Genomic DNA, 8,308 nt, shown 5'->3' on the forward strand with positions numbered 1-8,308 from the left:
TGACTCGAGATCCAGAACACCTTAAGTGAAGTCATAGTGACCCAAGAGAAGAACCCAGAGAAGGCACAAACTTCCGAAATCATGGGAAAGAGGAATAATACTAGAGCAATGAATGCCCACAACCCCACAACATCAGAACCCGATAAAACAGAAAATCAGAGATTTCTAGAAGATCAAATCAGGAAAATAACTGTAGAAATAATAGAGGTGCTTCGAAAAGAACTCAGAGAGAGCCAAAAAGAGATAAAGGATGCAATTAATGAAGTAAAGGCCTAAATTCAAAGCACAAACAACCGATTAGACCACATGGAGAACAGAATCTCGCTCTTAGAAGATGATCATACCAAAAATGAACACATAGTTTCTAATCTAGAAAAAATATCCAACAGCAGGAATCTGATATTGAAGAAATATGGGCCCATTTTAAGAGAGCTAACCTAAGAATAATTGGAATAGAGGAGGGAAAAGAAAGTGAAACCAAAGGGATCAACATTCTCTTCAAGGAAGTAATAGCAGAAAATTTTCCAAACATAGAACAAGAGGTTGATACACAGGTCCAGGAAACTTATAGAACTCCCTTTAGACAGGATCGGAGAAGAGGATCCCCACACCACATAATTGTCAAAATGACCAATGTGGAAGCCAAGCAGAGAATCTTAAAGGCAACAAAAATAAAGGGCCAAGTGACATTCAGAGGCAAACCAATTAGAATCACTCCAGACTTCCCAAACCAAGTCATGAGAGCCAGAAGAGCTTGGAGTAACATATTCCAAACTCTGAAAGAAAACAACTTCCAGCCAAAAATTTCCTACCCAGCAAAACTTTCTATCAAATTAGATGCAGAAATAAGAAGCTTCCATGACAAACAGAAACTGAAGGAATTTATGTTTTCAAAACCAGCACTACAAACCGGGCGTGGTGGCGCACACTTGTAATCCCCGCGCTTGGGAGGCAGAGACAGGAGGATCGCGCAGGTTCGAAGCTAGCCGCGTGCGCTGGCTTAGGAGACCCTGTTTCCAAATAAAAATGTAAAAATAGGTCTGGGAGTGTAGCCCGGAGGTAGAAGGGCTTCCAGGAACCCCAGTACCACCAAAAACAAAAAACAAAATCAAAAAACAAAAAAAAAAACAGCACTAGAGAAAATACTCAAAGAGATTAACTACAAAGAAGAAATAGGTAACACACACCAGAACCAGAGAAATAAGATTTTCCATCCAACAGACAACTAAGATTGGTTATCTGTGGAGATTCATTATTTATGTTAGTCTTTTACCTATCTCTAAATTGTATTGTTTGCCTTTATTGTTAATTTTTAGGATTTCTAGTTGGAATATTAATATACCTTCAGATATAGCATTTGGAAATATTTTATCCCATTCTATTAGTAACTTTTAACTCTGTTTACATTGTCTTTGGATATACAATATATTTTTTTTATTTTTTAGGGAGTTTGTATACTCTTCTGTTGCCTGTGCCATTGAAATCATATCCAAGAAATCACTGCCAATTTCAATGTTGTGAGGTTTTATGACCTAGATTTTCTCCTAAAAGTTTATAGTCTTAAGATTTATATTTAGGTTTTTTATCTATTTTGAGTTAATATTTGTATATGGGATTAGGTAAGGGTCCAATTTTATTCTTTTCCATGTAACTATTATTTTTCAACAATATTTAGTTAAAAAATTATTATTTCCTCCACCAAATGTTCGTGGAAACCTTGTCAAAAATAACTTGACGCCGGGCGTGGTGGCGCACGCTTGTAATCCCCGCGCTTGGGAGGCAGAGACAGGAGGATCGCGCAGGTTCGAAGCCAGCCGCACACGCTGGCTTATGAGACCCTGTTTCCAAATAAAAAAGTATAAAAAATAGGTCTGGGAGTGTAGCCCGGAGGTAGAAGGGCTTCCAGGAACCCCAGTACCACCAAAAAAATAAAAAAAAAAATAACTTGACAATATAGGGAAGAGTTTAGCTCTAGGCTTGTATTTAACTCCAATGGTTTATATATCTGCCTTTAGAACAGTACTACACTGTTTCAATTATTGTAGCTTTATATGGTTTGAAATCAGAAAATATACATCTTTAGCTTTGTTCTTTTTCAAGATCGTTGTGGGTATCTAGAGTCCATATTCCATATTAGGATAGATTTTTTTCTGAAAAATAAATATATAAATATATGATAGTTTCACCAAAAAAAAAAAAATAGAAAAAAATATTCTCTGGTAAGAAAGAAAGTAAAAAGAAATATTGAAATGTTATCTTTAAGTCATCAAAAGCTTGGTATCAGACAAATGAAACTGTTATGTGAGATTATCATTTTTAAGTTTGGATAAATTGCTATAATACTAGATGTCAACCACTAAGCCAAGCATGGGAGGGAGGGATGGGGATAAAATGGGGTGGGGATAGGGTGAGGGCTGACTGGGTGATGTGTGCATGTATGTCTACAAAAGTTTGTATCCCACTATGATGTATGAATACAGTGCACAAATAAAAAGTTTTAAAAAAATATGATGTTGGCGGTGGGCTTATTGTAGATTGCCTTAATAATGTTGAGATATGTTCCTTCTATTCCAATTTTCTGCAGTGTTTTTATCATAAATGGATTTTGAATTTTATCAAATGCTTTTTCAGTGTCTATTGAGATAATCATGTGATTTTTGTCTTTGATTCTGTTTATATAATGAATTACATGGATTGATTTTTGTATATTGAACCAGTCTTGCATCCCTGGGATGAACCCTACCTGGTCATGGTGTATGATTTTCTTCATGTGGTTTTGAATGCGTGTTGCTAGTATTTTGTTTAATAGTGTTGCATCCAAGTTCATCAGAGATATAGGCCTGTAGTTTTTCTTCCTTGAACTGTCTTCATTCAGTTTGGGTATTAGTGTGATGTTGGCTTCATAGAATGTATTTGGGAGAGTCCCGGTTTTTTCTAATTCATGAAATCGTTTGAGTAGTATTGGGGTTAGCTCTTCTATAAAGGTTTTATAGAATCACTTGGGGAACCATCTGGTCCCATTTCCTCTTTGCTGTTAATCTCCTTGAGTATTTTCTCTTGTGCTGGTTTTGAAGACATAAATTCCTTCAGTTTCTGTTTGTGATGGAAGCTTCTTCTTTCCCCATCTAATTTGATAGATAGTTTTGCTGGGTAGGAAAATTTTGGCTGGAAGTTGTTTTCTTTCAGAGTTTGGAATATGTTACTCCAAGCTCTTCTGGCTCTCATGACTTGGTTTGGGAAGTCTGGAGTGATTCTAATTGGTTTGCCTCTGAATGTCACTTGGCCCTTTATTTTTGTTGCCTTTAAGATTCTCTGCTTGGCTTCCACATTGGTCATTTTGACAATTATGTGGTGTGGGGATCCTCTTCTCCGATCCTGTCTAAAGGGAGTTCTATAAGTTTCCTGGACCTGTGTATCGACCTCTTGCTCTATGTTTGGAAATTTTCTGCTATTACTTCCTTGAAGAGATTATTGATCCCTTTGGTTTCACCTTCTTTTCCCTCCTCTATTCCAATTATTCTTAGGTTAGCTCTCTTAAAATGGGCCCATATTTCTTCAATGTCAGATTCCTGCTAACAGTCAGATTCCTGCTAACAGTTAGATTCCTGCTAACCCTAACTAACAGTAAATACTACTCCTATCCCTAACCCTAGCCCTAACCCCAATCCAAACCCAAACTGAAACTGAACCCTATTCCTAACCCTAACCCCAACTCCAACCCTAACCCTAATTGAACCCCTAACCCTAACTCATAACTGTCGGGGCCCACTCGGCTGGACCGAGATGGCACCCAGGCTTGTTGTCAGCGTGGATTCAAGATGGCGCCTAGGCTTGCAGCCAAGTCATGAGACTCACAAGATGGACGTCTCCTTGAGCATGCGCAGTGTGCCATGCTACATGCCTGCAGAATGATCAGTGACGCAAAGCCTCATGCTACCACCAGCCTGCCTATGAGAGAGTCAGAAATGTGCATGCCCTAGCGGTGGGAAGCTTGGGGTTGGTAGGGAATAGAGGGAGGGATTATGATGCAGATATATATTGTGCTTGCTGTACGCATTAAGAAGGAAGAAGAGACATATTATTGAGATATATTAAGGATCCATTAAAGAAGAATTCATATTTCAGCTGAAGAGGTGTCTGTGTTCTCTAAGCCCCTGCGGGTCGGAGTCTTGGGGGACGATACATAACCTTAACCCTGAACTTAACCCTAACCCCAATTCCAACCCAACTTCAACTCAAAACACTAACACCCTAAACCCTATCCCTACACCTTATTCTACCCCTAAATCCTAAACTCAACCTCAAACTCAACCCTTACCCTAACCCTAACCCTAACTCATTCTCTGACCTTCACAAAGCAGAACAGGTGGCTCCTTTTCAGCCTTCTGGGATGAATCTTGGTCCTCAGTGGACTTGTTGCCTCCATCTTCAAGGTTGTGACCGATAAAGGAAGGTGGTGCCAGCACTCTGGTGGCTTCCAGCTCTGTGTCACTGGAAGGGTTAGGGGCAGGAATATAGTATTCAGGACAAGGGGTTGGGTTAGAGTTAGGGTTAGGGATAGGAGTAGTATTCAGGACAAGATGTGCCGCGCCCTCTGGTGGCAGTTGGAGTCAGTGCTGATGCTACAACTTCACAGTGCACATGAGCCTCCGTGTCTCTCCTGTGAACAAAAGAAATTTAGTACTGCATATAGTGAAAGGCCAAAATTCTAGAAACTCAAACTGAAGTGAAGCACATTGTTATTGTTTTCCAAAATTGTGATAGAATATTCAGAACACATATAAAATGAAGTATATATACAAACAAAACATAAAAACTCTTATTAAAAATGTTGAGCAAGCCAGGCGTGGTGGCACACACTTGTAATCCCAGTGCTTGGGAGGCTGAGACGGGAGGATCACACATATTCAAAGCCAGGCTCAGCTACTAAGTGAGGCTCTCAGCAACTTAGTGAAACCCTGTTTCCAAATAAAGTACAAAATAGGTCTGGGAGTATAGCCCAAAGGTAGAAAAGCCCCTGGGTTCCATGCCCAGTATCACACACACACACACACACACACACACAAAATGTTGAGCAAGCTGGGCATGGTGGCACATGCTTGTAATCCCAGTATTTGGAAAGATGAGACAAGGGGATCTGGGTTCGCAGCCAGCTTCAGCTACTTAGTGAGGCACTCCGCAACTTAGTGAGACAGACCCTGTTTCAAATTAAAGAATAAAGTTGGGCATGGTGGTGCATGCTTGTAATCCCAGTAATTAGCAGGCTGAGACAGGAGGATCATGGTTTGTGGAGAGCCTTGGCTACTTAGTGAGGCCCTTTGCAACTCAGTGAGACCATGTTTCAAAATATAGAATAGGGGCCGAGCGTGGTGGTACACGCTTGTAATCCCCACACTTGGGAGGCAGAGACAGGAGGATGGCGCAGGTTCAAAGCCAGCCGCGTGCGCTGGCTTAGGAGACCCTGTTTCCAAATAAAAATGTAAAAATAAAATTATATATATATATATATATATATATATATATATAGCCAGATGTGATGGCACATGCTTGTATCCCAGCACTTGGGAGGCTGAGACAGGAGGATCACATAGGTTCAAAGCCCACCTCAGCAACTTAGTGAGGCCCTGTTTCCAAATAAAATATTTTAAAAATAGGTCTGGGAGTGTAGCCTGGGGATAGAAAAGCCCTGGGTTCCATATCCAGTACCACAATAAAATTTAAAAAATAAAAATAGGGCTGGGAGTGTCGCTCAGAGGTAGAATGCCCTTGGGTTCCATACCCAGGACCATAAAAAAAATTTTTAAATTAAAAATTAAAAGCCAGGCTAAGGGTGTAGCTTTGGAGGTAGAATGCTCCTGGGTCCAGTCCCCAGCACCACAAAAAGAAAGGTTGAACAAAATATGTTACCACAATGACTCAAAGTTTCATAGTGGTGTTTTGTAAAGAAGAATACTCTGAAGGAGCATTTAAAGCCAATTTCCTGCAGAAAATAGGGAAAGCAGAATGAATAAATATAATAAGCCAGTCCTTGAGAAGCCAAGGCTTAAAGATAACCTCAGCAATACAGCCAAACTGTTTCAGAATTAAAAAGAAATAATAAAATGGGGCTAGGATGTAGCTTGAAGGCAGAATGCCCCTTGACCCAATCTCCAGCACAACACACACAAAAATTGAAGGACATATAAAAGCAATAAACAAAACATGTACATTTCCCTCTTTAGCTCTGGGACACAGATGGAAGATTTTCTTCCTCATACTTTCTATTTTTTTTTAACCTTTTTCACACCTGCTGCCCCTTTACTCCAGAAGCGACTATGGTATGTCCCTGGACTGCTCCTGAGAAAACTGGAGCTCCGGCCTGCTGTGGATGGGTACCAGAGATATCTTCAAACTGACATCTTTGGGCTGGCCTCAGAAGAAAGCTGTGATCCTGAGAAGAAAGTTCCACTCTAAGTAAGACATTCCCACACTTAAGAATTTCTGGTGCTAAAAAGGAAGTTCTGGTTCAGAGAAAAGAATTCAAGTGTTAAGAAAACAGTTCTAGTTCCAGTGATAAGAAAAAATTTCTTCTGTTAAGAAAAAAGTTCCAATCCAGAGAATGAAGTTCAGGGGCAAAACATCTTTTTTTTCCCCCTTTTTGGTGGTACTGGGGTTCCTGGAAGCCCTTCTACCTCTAGGCTACACTCCCAGACCTATTTTTACATTTTTATTTGGAAACAGGGTCTCCTAAGCCAGCGCACGTGGCTGGCTTCGAACCTGTGCGATCCTCGTGTCTCTGCCTCCCAAGCACGGGGATTACAAGCGTGCGCCACCACGCCCGGCATGGGGCAAAACATCTTTAAAGGTCCAGTGCTAAGAAAAAAGTTCTGGTGTAAGAAGAAAGTTCCAGTCTAGAAAAAGAAGTTCCAGTACTAAGAAAAGGCTTCAGGTTCATAAGAGGAAGTTGCAGAGCAAAGAAGGAATTTCCAGTTCAAAGATAAAGCTTCCAACCTAAGAAGAAGTTCCAGTGTTAAGAAAAAAGTCCCAGTGTTAAGAAAAATATTACAGTTCCAAGAATAAATTTCCCATGCTAAGAAGGAAGGACCAGACCAGATTTTTTTTAAAGTCCTTGTGTTAAGAAAAGTTCTGGTCTTGAGAAGGACATTCTGGTCTCAAGAAAGAGGTTCCAGTCCAAAGAAAGCATTTTTAATTCTGAGAAGTTAGTACATGTCCTAAGAAAGGTCTGGTCCTGAAAATGAAGTTTAGTGCTAAGAATAATGTTCTAGTTCTTAGAAACAGGTTTCTGTCCTAAGAAATATGTTCCAATTCTGAGAAGGAAGTTCTGGTCCAAAAAGAAAATTCTGGTCCAGAGTTAAAAATTCCAGTTCATAGAAAGTACTTCCATTGTGAAAACTGCTGGTCTCTATAAAGTAGTTCTGGTTCAGGGAAAGATCTTCTTACATATATGAGGTAGTTCCTGTGCAAAAAAGAACTTCAACTTCATATGAAGTGGTTCCAGTTCCAAGAAAGAAATTCCGGTTTACATGAAATTGTTCTAGTTCTAAGAAAGAACTTTCAGATTATATGAAATGGTTCCAGTTCTAAGAATGAACTTCTGAGTCATATAAGTAGGTCTGGTGTAAAAGATATGTTCTGGGTCAGGGAAAGAAGTTCTGACTCAGAAAAAGTAGGTCTGGTATTAAGAAAAAAGTTCCAGTCTTGAGAAGTTTTGATCCTAAAAAGAGGTTCCAGTACTAAGAAAGTTCTCATCCTGAAAAATGTGCTTCAGGCCCTAAGAAGGATGGTATAGCCATAAAAAGGAAGTTTCGGTGCTAAGAAACATGTTCTGGCCCTAATAAAGAGGTACCAGTCCTGAGAAAGAACTTCCAGTGCCATAAAAGAAGTTCCAATTCAGAAAAAGTAGTTCCAGTGCAAAAGAAGAAATTCTGTTCTTGAGAAAGAAGTTATAGTTCACAGAAAGTAGTTCTTGTGCAAAAGAAAAGACATTCGGTACACACAAAGAAGTTCTGGTTCCAAGAACATACTTCCAGGGATAAGAAATTTCCATTCTAAAAAAGAAAGTTCCAGTGTTAAGAAAAATATTCTAAGCTAGGTGTGGTGGTGCATGCTTGTAATCCCAGTACTTGGGCGACTGAGACAGGACGATCACAGTTCGCAGACAGTCTCAGCTACTTAGTGAGGCCCTCTGTAACATAGTGAGACCTTTTTCAAAATAAGGAATCAAAACTAGGTCTGGGGTGTAGCTCAGAGGTAGAATGCCCATGGGTTCCATCCCCAGTACTGAAAAAAAGAGAGAAAGAAAAGAAGA

Source organism: Muscardinus avellanarius (assembly GCF_963383645.1).
Source record: "Muscardinus avellanarius genome assembly, chromosome: 13".
NCBI lineage: Eukaryota > Metazoa > Chordata > Mammalia > Rodentia > Gliridae > Muscardinus > Muscardinus avellanarius.